Below are 14283 nucleotides of genomic sequence, written 5' to 3'. Positions count from 1 at the left end.
CCCCCTCAATCCTTCTGGATTTGGACGAGAATAGTGGGTCGTAGAGCTCGTGGACATCTTTTAGAGTGACTCTCTGGCCATCTCCCTCCTGATCCATGATCAATTGGTGAGCTAGCACCTTTGGGCCTAATTTGTATAGTCGTTGGTGTTCTCTGAACACGGCCCTTCTCCTGGCGTTCCTGGTCTTGGGTAAGGTGACATTCCTCTTTGGCCTTCCTCTGGTCTGCTGGGTCCCGCCTTTTACTGCCACAGCAAAGTGTCTAGTGATCTCTGACCAGTCTCCCATACTCATGGGGACATTAGCCAGGTTGGTGGCTAAGGTTCTATTATGGAGTCCAGCTTCCTCCATATCTTCCATAATCTCATCGACACTGAGCACTATAGTTTCCTCCTCCCTGACTTCATTGTCAGCATTCGTGACCAACTGTGTGGACACTGCTTCTTTGATCCTCTGCAGGGCACGTTTGTATCTTTCCTGGTGCCTCATCATTCTGATTGCCATAAGGCTTCTGGTGGGAAAAACCTTGGCCAATTCTTGGTTCATGAATGGGTGCGAGCCAAGGGCGACCTCCAGCTGAGCCAGCGCTGCCACCTCTGATTCGGTCCATCTCCCATGGGAGAAGACTTGGGCTACTTCCACCCCAAGGGAAGTGGGGTGATGCTGCGACATCGCACTTCCAGTGAATTCAGCTACTCTCCGTGGTTCAGGCGCAGACATAATGATCGCACCATCGGGATCAAGCTGGGGTGAATCCTGAAAAGGTGCCCCCTTGTCCTCGTGGTGTGTCTGCGCCGGCGGCTCCGGAGGTCGAGTTGAATCGATCGCTCCACTGGGTCCAGGGCGGGGTGAATCTTGAAAAGGTGCCCCAAAGCAGATTATTCTTACTTCTCCTAGAAGGACCGGGCTCTGCAGGGTAGGGCATTGATTCGTAGTTTCATAGCGTCAATGTATTGCCGACCCTGCATCACCCGCGTTCCCTCTCCGATCCAGTTGTGAGCGTGTGGTACGAGCGATGCATCCTCCAAAGCCTTGCCATCATTAGAAGAGTAAAGTCTTTTGGCCCAGTATTTCTTCACTGCCAATGGAGAGCGCAGCACACGTCCTTCGTGGGTTGAACCCGCCTGGGCTCTTTCCATCATACTTGTCAGGTACGTAGTAGATAATACCTGCCTCACTATGGGGTGGGTGGAATTCCGCAGGCCAATGGGTCGCGCCCTCTGCATGGTCGGCACATTGATCCGAAACGAAGGAATCCCTAGGCCACCATACGATACCGTCGTATGGAAGAACGGTATCGGCGTATCATGGGGCAGTCTGAGCCACCGCCGGACTGCACTCCTCACGTTTACATCCAGTCGGTCCAGGATCTTCCGTGTCCAGTGGCCCAATACTAGTCGATGATAGACCCTAGGGATTAAATAATACCTCAGCACCACCAACCTCTGTTGGGGTTTGAGGGGGGGCGCGCTGAATGCGTCCCAGGAGCTCCTCCATGTCATGAGCAGGTGGAACAGGGCGTCCAGTTGGAGAAAAGGACACTCCGAGGTAGCGCCAGGAGAAGTCCGGCCCTACTGCTGGGATACGGTTTGTTCCGATCGTAAAGACTGACGAAGTGTCGATCTTGGTTTTCTTGTCCCTACCGGAGTAAATGGCCGAGACGGTGAAGGACTTCAAAGGGTTTATCTCCAGGCCTCTCTCGTGAAGGTACTTGGCAGCTTCGTCTAGACGATGTTGCAATCCCACTGCACACGACGCGACGATGATTAAATCGTCTGCGAAGGCCATCGCATCCAAGGGCATATCTCCAATGTTAAATCCTACTCCGTCGTTCCCTTTCTTGAGAAAACCGTTTAATACCAGGTTGAACATTATCGGAGACAGCGGGTCTCCTTGCCGTACTCCAGTAGTCGGATTGATTAACCGTGACGAAGATCCCATCCGCAGCAGAGTGGGAGCGTCCCTGTACAGTTCGCGTAAGTACAATACGATGTCGTCCGAGAGTCCGGCCTCAGTAGCGGCAGCAAAAATGGCGTCCCGACTCACACGGTCAAATGCCTTTGTTAGGTCCGTAACCGCCAGGAACAATGACTTTCCGGAGATCTTGGCCTCATTCAAGACTGTTCTGAGCAGGATGACGTTCTCGGCGCACCCGTCCGCGGGTATGAATGCCCGCTACCGATAATCCAGGGTGAGGTGCGCCGTTAACCTTCTGGCTAGAATCCGGTGGAAGAGTCGTATGATCACCGACGCGACAGTAATCAGCCGGAAGTCTTGAGGAGCCGATGCGTCTGGCTTCTTTGTCACAAAAGTTGTGCGCGCGTTGCGTAAACAGGTCGGCACTGTCCCAGCTATCGTGAGTAAGTTCAGCAGTATCCGCAGAATCACCATAGGAACCGCTCTCAGATTTCGCACCGAAAAGTTGTCGGGTCCAGGTGCCGATTTCACCCGTGGAAGATTAGCTTTTATTTCCTGTGTGGTGATCAAGTAGAATGGGTAGAACTTGGCGCTGGGTGCGATGTGGGTAGGTGGAGGTGGGGGAGAGGGTCTGGTCATCGTTGACTCCCATACATCCAGAAACGCCCGCTCATCCTGGACTGCAGCTTTCACGTAACCATCCAGGACTGAGCGGGCGCACTCTGATTGACGATATCGGAAGAGGTATTGAATGCGGTTGTACTCTCTTCGTTTAGCTTTCCGACGGCTTAAAGGTCTTCTAACTTGCGGGCGGGTACCACTGGTAGGTTCTTCTCGGGTTCGGTCTGGCGTCACGAACACGTCTCTGATGTAGCCATTGAGGTCGCTGATGAAGTCACAATCTTCAGCTGCTTGGCGCGCAATGTCAAATAATCTTGCCGCCTGGAATCCTTGTGGTGGGGGCCTGCTCGCCATCTTTCGCAGCTCGTTGAGGATGACTTGTCGTCTGGAACCTTGGGCCGAACGGGTCTCGCGAGATGGGGCATCACTCTCCACCTCGTCGCCGGAATTGCCTGGACCCTGCGCTGTTGCCGGAGATGGTGGGCAATCATCTTCAATCGCCTCGGGGTGCGTAGGAACGTCCTCCAATAGGCGCCGCACAAGGGAGTGGTAAGCGCCCGATTTATGGTGGCTTTTAATCGATTCCAACGTTCGGTCAGGATGTAAGCCGTGGAGAGCGATATTGATAAAACATGGTGGGTTAGGTTGCCGGAGCAATTGCACCTCCGTTAGCGCTAAGATGTGTTCTTCCTCAGCAGTCCATCTCGCCTTGGATCTCTGTGTGTCGATTTGAGGATGATAGGCCACCGGGTGCGCCGCTCTTCGGTGCTGGCTAAGACCTCGCAGGGTGGCGAAGTTGGCCCCGCAATCCACACAGGGGCCTGGTTGTTGGGTGACTGGCACATCACTCGTTGAGCTGGGGACGGGATCCGAGTGGTCGCAACTTGGTCCTGGAGGGTCGTCATTGGGTTCTTGCGGTCGATCACTCATGTCTAGTTCAGGAGGTTGTGATCCTGTGGCGGGGTCCTGGATGGGGTGCTTATGATAGTTTGCGTGAACACGCAGGCCCCGGTTTGTGGCAAAGGTCCGGCCACAGGAGCACGAGCAAGCAGGGGGATGTTGAAGATTCTGGGCCGGTACGGACGGGTCCCTCAGGCGCGGGTGTACACTAGGAGCCGGCACCGCTCGGCGCTGGCTTCCGCTTGATATGTTCATGATTCTTGGACCTAGTGGAATTTTCCCTGGTCCGGGCAGGCAACCCAAGATCAGGGGGGGGGGGGTAGGCCAGAGCTCCGTCAGTTCCCTGCCCCGCCGAAGCGGTACCAGGGGTAACAGGTAGCACCACGAGAAGGTGGAGTTGACCATTTCCGTGGGAGAGGCTATGTGTTGCGCATCACCACGGCTTGCAGCGGGCATCGTATGACCCCTAACGGCACACACAAGCCGCCAGCGCCCAATTCACTGGGTGACAGACCGCCGCAACACGGTCCCGCTAAAGGCGACAGGCACGTACGGACCCTTTCTTGTCCCTCAACACCTGCCTCCTAGTCGCTGGATAACAGGGGGGAGCCACCCACCCCCAGCATTAAGACAAGAGTCGTCCCCTCCTCTTGTCGGGCTTCCAAGTTGCTGGATAACAGGGGGAAGCCACTCGCCCCCAGCCGATGGTGAAAGAGAGTCATAGTTGCTCCCGCCGTTTACCCAAAAAAAGCAGATTATTCTTACCTCCGCCTATCACTCGTCTTTGAATGGATTGTATTTCAAACACATGGTGGGTATTATATTTGGTCGTCCTCTGTGGCATTTAGCTAGAAACTCTTTATTGACATATATACATATATACAATAAATCTTTCTCTTTTATTAATGGAAAAAAGATTAAAACCTGAAAGGATGGAAGGTTGCTCGTTGAAATGTTTTAAAACAGTAAACAGACCCAAGGCAGACCATAAGTGATAGAAATACTAGCATTCTTTTGGTCCACCCGCGTTCGCGCAAAAAAATGGCTGCTTTCCGCTCAAGGATTCCCCGTTCTGAAAGGTAATAGGCTGATGGATTACTATAGGGCACTCTGTAAGGTCGGAAATTTTCTCGGAGAGGCCAGGGACACTGTATTTCCGTATCTTTTCGGTAGAAAATGCAGCGAGAGGTTTATATTCTCCCCGGATTTGAATGTCCGATACATAAGTAACCCCCCCAATAGAGTATACCAGGTCAGGTTTATAAATAACGTCATTCAACTTCAGCTGCGGTTCCTTATATACTCGTATGCCGTTGTTTTCGATCTTCTTCTTGATATGCTCCATAACACGGTCGTGTCGCTTAACCCTAGCGCCGTGTGTTCGCGGGCACCCTTGTAGGACGTGAGAAATCGATTCGGATGTAGGGCAGCCTGCACCACATCGGGTCGGTTTGCTCCGTCCTCTGAAGCAGCGTAGCCTCGTTGGAAGTGCATGAGCCCGGAGTTTGACAATGTCAATGTATTCCGCGCCCGTAAGGAACTGAGGTGGGTCCCGTAACCATGAAGCCCTCGGAGCCGATGATGATTCGCAGAGGCCTTTACCATCGACGGTAGAATAGAGTTTGGTCCCCCAATAATTTTTCTGCTCACCGCTAGACTCCAGGGTCCAACTACCGTGTCGTAGATTGTTACGCAGTTTGGACACATCCTGTAAAAAGAGCTGCGAGAGGGTTACTGCTTCGAGGAAGGTATCTCTTTTAGCACTCATATTTTGAAGTCTCTGCAACCGCAACCTCGGCATCGAAAACTCAAATGAGGGCACACCCAATCCCCCATCCTGAATACTTGCGTATATGAAGGCGTTTGGGACGTCATGTGGCAAATGTAAAACGTGCCTAACGTAACGTCGTATTTGACGGCCCCATAGTTGCAGTTTGGCAATGTCTGTCTCAGCCACAGTCCAATCGTAGACAACCCTGGGCAGCAAGTAATATAATAATATTGTCATTTTCTGGTGTGGCTTGAGAGGGGAGCGTTGTAAGGCTTGGAGCTGCTCCGAGAGGCCAGTAATGCAAGGAGAAACTTTCCCAAACGTATTAACCTCGATCCCGAGATATTTAAGTTTGTCTTCGACGCCCAACATAGGAATAGTCTCCTCTCACACAATTTGTTGCAGCTGTACTGCTTCGTCCGATGAGGGAAGATCATCGCAGAATTCGCCTAGGGCAGTGCGCAGGGATTCCAGAGTATCAACAGGGCTTGCACGAGTTGTTTCATCAACTGATTGATGCAAAGCGTTGTGTGCAATTTCGTGAGCGAGTTGACTGAGTTCAACCTCTTCCAGAATGGCTTTATAAGCTGTCGTTTTCCTCTTATAACGGATATTCTCAACGGTCGCATTAGGAAAATGCTCAGCAAGGGCTATATTGATAAAGGTAGGGGCTCCTAGCTCACGTAGTTCCAGCTCCTTCCGGGCTAATAGAGTAAGTAATTAATCTGACCATACAAAATTATGGCGAGCGAGATTAGCACGAGCATTTGCTAGATCAGGAGCACATTTGCGCAGATGTTGGGTCAAGCCCCTTTTTTTGTAGATGTTACCGCAACGCGGGCAACCCTCCATCCTGTACGGGCCCTGTTACCTAACAGGGTGCAGAATAGGTAGGGTCTAATAACTACCCGTACAAGCAATCTAAACACAATAGCCAAAGTTCTCCGGCCGACACCTCAGAACACCATGGCAACATTTAACATACATCATGATATAGCAGACACGGGATAAAGCAGATTATTCTTACCTCCGCCTATCACTCGTCTTTGAATGCATTGTATTTCAAACACATGGTGGGTATTATATTTGGTCGTCCTCTGTGGCATTTAGCTATTTTTTTTTCAAAGATTCCTTCTTAGAAGGAAGAGGTACCTAATCCCCCCAAACCCCACAAACTCCGCGCCACGCGACAGCGATGTCTCCTTCAGCCGTGGCGATCAACCACGGACGTCATGCGTCCGAACATACGATACGTCCGGACACCCCCCTGAAGAGCAATTACAGATAGTAACTTGATGTCCGTCTTCCGGATACCCATGGCGAGCAAGAGGTCCGCGCTATCGCTGGCCCAGATCCCTTTGAAAGACAGAGTAATACTCCCGATCTGGACGTCCTCCGGCACACCTTCCCTCCTTATGGCCTCAATCAAGTCAGGTCTGTTATATTTAAGCACCTTGTGGGCGTGCGCAGCCGGCAGGTCTATGCCGGTGCCGACGATTTGTGCATCAAGGACACGCACCTGGTCACCTTTTCTGGCCACTAGATCAGGCTTCAGGAACCCAGCGTAAACTTTGAATTTCTTTTCCTTTTCCACCGACCAGCCTATCTCTAGTAACCTTCTTTCGACCAGGCGCACCACGTTATCATGTCTCCGGCACCTAGCGCTGTGTGTCCGGTGGCACACCTGAAGGATGTGTGCCAGGGTCTCCTGGCTATTGCAGCCCGCACGGCAACCTCTTTCTCCCTCTCTGCCCCTTTTCGAACGTGTGAGGCAAGGCAAAGCATTGGCCCGTATTTTGACAGCATCTATAAATTGGCTTCCTTGCATAATTCTTGTCCCTTCCTGTAGCCATTGGTGGGCGTAGGGTACATCAGCGGACTCTCTAAGAGCTCTCCCGTCATTTGTTGCATACAGGGATTGGGCCCACAGCTTATCCATAGCTTCTGCTGTCCGGACAATCCGACCTCCTCGGTGTAGAGCACTTTGAGTTTTCTGGGAGACATTCACCATAAAGGGCGTGTCCATTATAGCTCTGACTACCGGGCTCGTAGACGTCCTAAGGGCCGAAATCCTCTTCTTAAGGAGTAGCGGAATGGTCCATCTCACAGAGGGAATCCCCAGTCCACCACGCTTGACTGAGGTGTGATAAAATCCGATGGGCACATCATGCGGGAGGTGGAGCCATCTACGAATAGCAGCCCTCACCAGGACATCCATCTTCTCTAGGATCCTCGTACTCCAATGGCCCAACACCAGACGGTGGTAGAAACGCGGTAGCAAGTACCACCTCAGGATTGATAACTTCTGCTGAGGCTTCATAGGCGCTGTTTGGATCTTCCTCAGGCCGTCTTCAAGATCATGAGTCGTCGGGATAACTCGGCCATCAGGGCGGAAGGTCACACCCAGGTACTTCCAGGTGTACCTCGGGGTCATCGCAGGCAGAGCGACTCCGTCAATGTAGAATCGTCGTTGGTCATCAACCTTAATCTTCTTCTGCTTCCCTGATGCTACCAGCGAGATAGTGGCCGACTTCGCCACGTTAACCATCAGTCCCCTTGTCTTCATAAAGTCAACAACTGCATCCAATCTGTCTTGAAGTCCTCCTGGCGTTGATGCGACCAAAATAATATCATCAGCGAACGCCATGATGTCAAGGGAACTTCCACCCATTCGAAAGCCAATTCCTGTATCCACGTTCTTGAGGAGTTCATTCATTACTAAATTGAAGAGAATGGGTGACAACGGGTCACCTTGACGGACACCCGTTGTCGGCTTCACCAGTCTCTTCGATCCTGGTAGCTGTAATACAGTCGGGGCATCATCATATAATTCCCGTAAGTACGTGACGAAGCTTCCAGAGAGACCAGCCCTCCTCGCCGCCCGCAGGATCGCCTCCTTCGAGACTCTGTCGAAGGCCTTTGCCAGGTCGATGGTGGCCATGTACAGCGACTTGCTCAACCGCCGGCTCTCTGACAATGCTGTACTAAGGAGCAACACATTCTCGGCACACCCATCGACCGGGATAAAGGCACGTTGTCTGTAGTTAAAGTCGACAAAAGCCAGGAGTCTTTTCGCCATAATGCGATGGAACAACCGAACCAGGACTGATGTGATTGTAATCGGTCTGAAGTCCTGAGGGAGTCTTGCATCTGGTTTCTTAGGGACAAATATTGTCCTGGCATTTCTCAGAACCGTTGGTGGACGCCCACATAATATCATGAGGTTCATAATTAGCCGTAGAATTGGCATTGGGACGGCTCTCAGACTTCTCGGCGAGAAATTGTCAGGACCTGGTGCTGACCCTAAAGGCGGCATGTTCGCCTTGACGTCCTGAGCTGTGATGACATAAAATGGGTCAATCGTGACTGGCACCACGTCCTCTTCGTCATCTTGCATCGGGGGAGGAACTGACCCCGTCATAATATCTTCCCATGAGTTCATGAACGAGACCTCGTCCTCGACTGCAGGCGTACCGTAACCATCGAGGACGAGTCTCGCGCAATCCTTCTGCCGTCGACGGTAAAGTTGTTGGAGCTTCCTGTAATACGCCTTCTTTTGCTTCCTTTTGCTAAGGCCCACGGAAGGAGAAGTCACATCAGGGCGGGCCGCCCGCCTCACAGTGTCACAAGTGAAGACATCACATAGGTAATCGTTGAAGAGAGGTAACAGATCAACGCCTCGAACAGCCTGATTTGCGATGTCGTAAAGTCTATCCCCTTGGAAGGAGTTAGGCGGCGTTCTTGCACAAATTCTTTCAATTTCCGTCTTCATGACTTCGAGGCGTGTTGGCGGAATCTCCCTTCCATATCGGACGAACGAATCCGTTGGCCTCCCCTGGGCGTTAAGAGCCGCTTCATCCACTACATCAGCTACCGCTGGCAGTGACTCATTGATAGGACCTGGTGAAATTATAGGCTCCAGTCGTTCTTGAAGCAAATCTTGAACTTTCCGCCGATAGTGAGGGTCTTTTCGGTGCGACTTAATGGCCTCCAGGGTTCTTTCCGGGAAGCGCTCATGAAGGGCAATGTTGATAAATCATGGCGGATTTTGACTTCTCATGAGGGCAACCTCCATCGCCGCCAAACGATGTTCCTCCTCGGGTACCCACCTGGGTCTCGTCCTCTCAACCATTATATTCTTGTTAAAGTCCTCTGGATGCCTCGCTTTCCGATGTAAACTGAGGCCAGATTTGGTCGTGAATGCTCTGTCACATATGTTGCAAGGCCATGAAGGTTGTCCGGGGCTCAAGTCGACCCTCTGGTCCCTACTTGCTTGACTGTCACAGGGTGTACTTGGGGGAGGTTCAGGGCCTCCCAGTGCAACAGCACCTGAGGGTCCCGCCTCTTGGTGATCGCCTTCAGATCCATTATTATTTCCAACGCCTTCTGATCCAGTTGGTAGATTTCCAGATGGGGCAGATGGAAGCTGATGCTTCTTTAGAGTAGCATGCACCCTTAGGCCTTTCAGAGAGGTGAAGGCTCTTCCACATGGGCACAGGAAGGTTTCCGGACGAGCGTCACTTGCAGAAGTTCGGACAGACACCGACTGGCTCGCGCCGCACGTGTTAACACTAGGAGCTTGCGCCGTGCGGCGCAGGCTTCCTCTTGATTCCAGCTTTTTCTTGGTACCTAGTGTGGCTCACTTCGCAGAGGGTGGCAGCCTCTGCAAAGCCGTGTTGGGTCAGAGCTCCGTTTGTCCCCCAGAACCAAGCAAGGATCCAGGGTTAACAGGTTGCACCACGTGAAGGTGGAGATGACCACTTCCGAGGGAGAGGCTATGTATTGGGCATCCACTCGGCTTATGACGACACCGGTTCAGGCCCCCCACTGGGAGACACCTCGCCCCCACCCCCAATAAACTGGGTTACAGGTGGCCGCAACACCACCCGGTGAATGGGGAGAGGAGCCGCTCAGGCGGGGTCATCCCCGAAATGACGCCCGGCTCTGACCGAGGTCAGAGCCCAACCCAAAGCAAATTATTAAAGCAGATTATTCTTACCTCCGCCTATCACTCGTCTTTGAATGGATTGTATTTCAAACACATGGTGGGTATTATATTTGGTCGTCCTCTGTGGCATTTAGCTACCTAAAGCAGATTATTCTTAGCTCCTCCTATCACTCGTCTTTGAATGGATTGTATTTCAAACACATGGTGGGTATTATATTTGGTCGTCCTCTGTGGCATTTAGCTACCTAAAGCAGATTATTCTTAGCTCCTCCTATCACTCGTCTTTGAATGGATCGTATTTCAAACACATGGTGGGTATTATATTTGGTCGTCCTCTGTGGCATTTAGCTACCTAAAGCAGATTATTCTTAGCTCCGCCTATCACTCGTCTTTGAATGGATTGTATTTCAAACACATGGTGGGTATTATATTTGGTCGTCCTCTGTGGCATTTAGCTACCTAAAGCAGATTATTCTTAGCTCCTCCTATCACTCGTCTTTGAATGGATTGTATTTCAAACACATGGTGGGTATTATATTTGGTCGTCCTCTGTGGCATTTAGCTACCTAAAGCAGATTATTCTTAGCTCCTCCTATCACTCGTCTTTGAATGGATTGTATTTCAAACACATGGTGGGTATTATATTTGGTCGTCCTCTGTGGCATTTAGCTACCTAAAGCAGATTATTCTTAGCTCCGCCTATCACTCGTCTTTGAATGGATTGTATTTCAAACACATGGTGGGTATTATATTTGGTCGTCCTCTGTGGCATTTAGCTACCTAAAGCAGATTATTCTTAGCTCCGCCTATCACTCGTCTTTGAATGGATTGTATTTCAAACACATGGTGGGTATTATATTTGGTCGTCCTCTGTGGCATTTAGCTACCTAAAGCAGATTATTCTTAGCTCCTCCTATCACTCGTCTTTGAATGGATTGTATTTCAAACACATGGTGGGTATTATATTTGGTCGTCCTCTGTGGCATTTAGCTACCTAAAGCAGATTATTCTTAGCTCCGCCTATCACTCGTCTTTGAATGGATTGTATTTCAAACACATGGTGGGTATTATATTTGGTCGTCCTCTGTGGCATTTAGCTACCTAAAGCAGATTATTCTTAGCTCCGCCTATCACTCGTCTTTGAATGGATTGTATTTCAAACACATGATGGGTATTATATTTGGTCGTCCTCTGTGGCATTTAGCTACCTAAAGCAGATTATTCTTAGCTCCTCCTATCACTCGTCTTTGAATGGATTGTATTTCAAACACATGGTGGGTATTATATTTGGTCGTCCTCTGTGGCATTTAGCTACCTAAAGCAGATTATTCTTAGCTCCGCCTATCACTCGTCTTTGAATGGATTGTATTTCAAACACATGGTGGGTATTATATTTGGTCGTCCTCTGTGGCATTTAGCTACCTAAAGCAGATTATTCTTAGCTCCGCCTATCACTCGTCTTTGAATGGATTGTATTTCAAACACATGGTGGGTATTATATTTGGTCGTCCTCTGTGGCATTTAGCTACCTAAAGCAGATTATTCTTAGCTCCTCCTATCACTCGTCTTTGAATGGATTGTATTTCAAACACATGGTGGGTATTATATTTGGTCGTCCTCTGTGGCATTATCTACCTAAAGCAGATTATTCTTAGCTCCTCCTATCACTCGTCTTTGAATGAATTGTATTTCAAACACATGGTGGGTATTATATTTGGTCGTCCTCTGTGGCATTTAGCTACCTAAAGCAGATTATTCTTAGCTCCGCCTATCACTCGTCTTTGAATGGATTGTATTTCAAACACATGGTGGGTATTATATTTGGTCGTCCTCTGTGGCATTTAGCTACCTAAAGCAGATTATTCTTAGCTCCTCCTGTCACTCGTCTTTGAATGGATTGTATATCAAACACATGGTGGGTATTATATTTGGTCGTCCTCTGTGGCATTTAGCTACCTAAAGCAGATTATTTTTAGCTCCGCCTATCACTCGTCTTTGAATGGATTGTATTTCAAACACATGGTGGGTATTATATTTGGTCGTCCTCTGTGGCATTTAGCTATTAAGAACTTTTATTTCAAGAAGCATTCCTCCTGAAGGGCGGAGTCCCCCAATACATGGTTGCGAGCCAGAGGCCATCGCATAGCATGCACTAATGTTACAGCAAGACAACGCGTACATATTTTCTGTCTTCCATGTACATCTTCCTGTCGTTGTCTTCGTACTTCATGTCTTCACTTCGTCCTTAGCGTCCTCCACTCCATATATCGAAGGGTCTTCCGTTCCGCTCCACCGACGCCGTCAGCATTGGTCCCCCTCATCGACACGACGAGTGGTGGTGTTTTTCAAGGACCGCCACGCCCTGACCGTCCCCTCTAGCGCTTTAATGGTGGCGATCCTCAGCTGACCTTTGGTAAGGCCGAGGGCAAACAGGGAGGCAGCAGATTCAGAGGACCAGACTCCCCGGAACGAGACCGTAGCCGACGTGAAGGAGACTGCTGATTCCAAAGCAGGAGACGGAGGAGACGACATCGACGGAGTGGCCCGGAGCAGGTCGATGATCTCCGGTGTGTTATAAATCTCGGACTTCTGGCGATGAAGTGTATTCAGGGACCGGCCGCACCCAACCACCTGGACGTCTATGACGTGGATCCCATCATGGCCATAGCAGATCAGGTCCGGTTTGCGTAGGCCTCTTGTCGTAGCGAGATGCCGCTCCCGCTGGACGTGGAACCCTCTCTTCCGCAGACAGGAGGCCAAGAACACTGCTATGGCGTCGTGGCGACGATGCCGCGACCCATTAGAGGTGGGGCAGTGTTGGACTGCATGGGCCAAGGTCTCTGATGCGGCGCAGCCAGCCCGGCAGCGACGGTCCTCTTCTGGGCGGCCTCTGGTTGAACGGGACCTCGTCGGGACGGCATTCCCTCGCACCTTTACGACGTCGATGAAGTCCCTCCCTGATAATAGGGAGGAACCCTCCGTCACCCAAGAGTGGACCGTTGGGACAGCCACAGCACCACGCAGACCTCGGCCATCCACGGAGAGATAGAGCTTCTGGGCCCAATAAGAGCGGACCTGTTGTGCAGTCCTGAGGAGGCGGCCGTCCCACGTTGACGCTCTTCTGGCCCATAGACATTCTGACCAGAGAGGAGGGAGGTGGTAAATCGTGTTGGCCACCGACCAGGAGGAGGTGGCCAGCCCCTCCAGCCGGGCCAGACGCAACCGAGGGACCTGTGTGATCAGGGCTGGCACTCCGAGACCTCCATCCCGATGAGACGCATGATAGTAGGGCGTGGGTGTGTCCAGGGGTAGCCTCAGCCACCGGCGGATGGCGGCCCGCGTGACCACGTCCAACTCGTACAGCAGACGCAGGGGTGAGCCACCCAGGATGAGACGATGCAGCAGCCTAGGTAAGATGAAGCTGCGCAGGAACACCAGCCGTTGCTGGGGCTTCAGAGGGGCACTTGTAATCTTCGCTAGTAAAGAACGCAGCTCATCAATTGGCGCCGGGGGACGGTGACCCATGGTATCAAAAGCGACGCCCAGGTAGCGCCACTCCGCTGTTGTAGTCGAGGCAGGGATACAGCCATTCTGCAGGTAGAATGACAGAGGGCGCACCACACATTTCTTGTCCCTGCCGGAGGCGACCATCGATAACGTCCGGCATTTCCCAATATTGAACCGCAGACCCCGAGGTGAAAGATAGGCCTCCGCACGGTTGAGGAGCTCCTGCAGGCCAACCTCGGATGATGCGAATAGTACGAGGTCGTCCGCAAACGCCATGCAGTTGACCGATGTTGCTCCCAGGTTGAATCCCACGTGCGAAGGCAGGGTCTGCAGCAAGCCGTCCAAGACATAGTTGAAGAGGGCAGGGCTCAGAGGATCACCCTGCCGCACACCGCAGGACGGAGAGATTTGCCGCCTAAAGCCACCAGCCGTCAGGGTCGTTCCTGATGAGGAGTAGAGCCGCCTTAGATACTCGATGAAGGAATCCGGTAGACCAGTCCGCCGCGCTGCCGCCAACAGAGAGACAAAGGTAACCGAATCAAAGGCCTTCTTCAGGTCCAGCGTCGCCATAAAAAGGGAGCGGCGCCGGCGATGCGCTTCCTTGATGACGGTGTGAAGAAG

The sequence above is a fragment of the Ornithodoros turicata genome, unplaced genomic scaffold (genome assembly GCF_037126465.1).
Source record: "Ornithodoros turicata isolate Travis unplaced genomic scaffold, ASM3712646v1 Chromosome24, whole genome shotgun sequence".
In the NCBI taxonomy this organism is placed as follows: Eukaryota; Metazoa; Arthropoda; class Arachnida; order Ixodida; family Argasidae; genus Ornithodoros; species Ornithodoros turicata.
Note: the sequence above shows the minus strand (reverse complement) of the source record.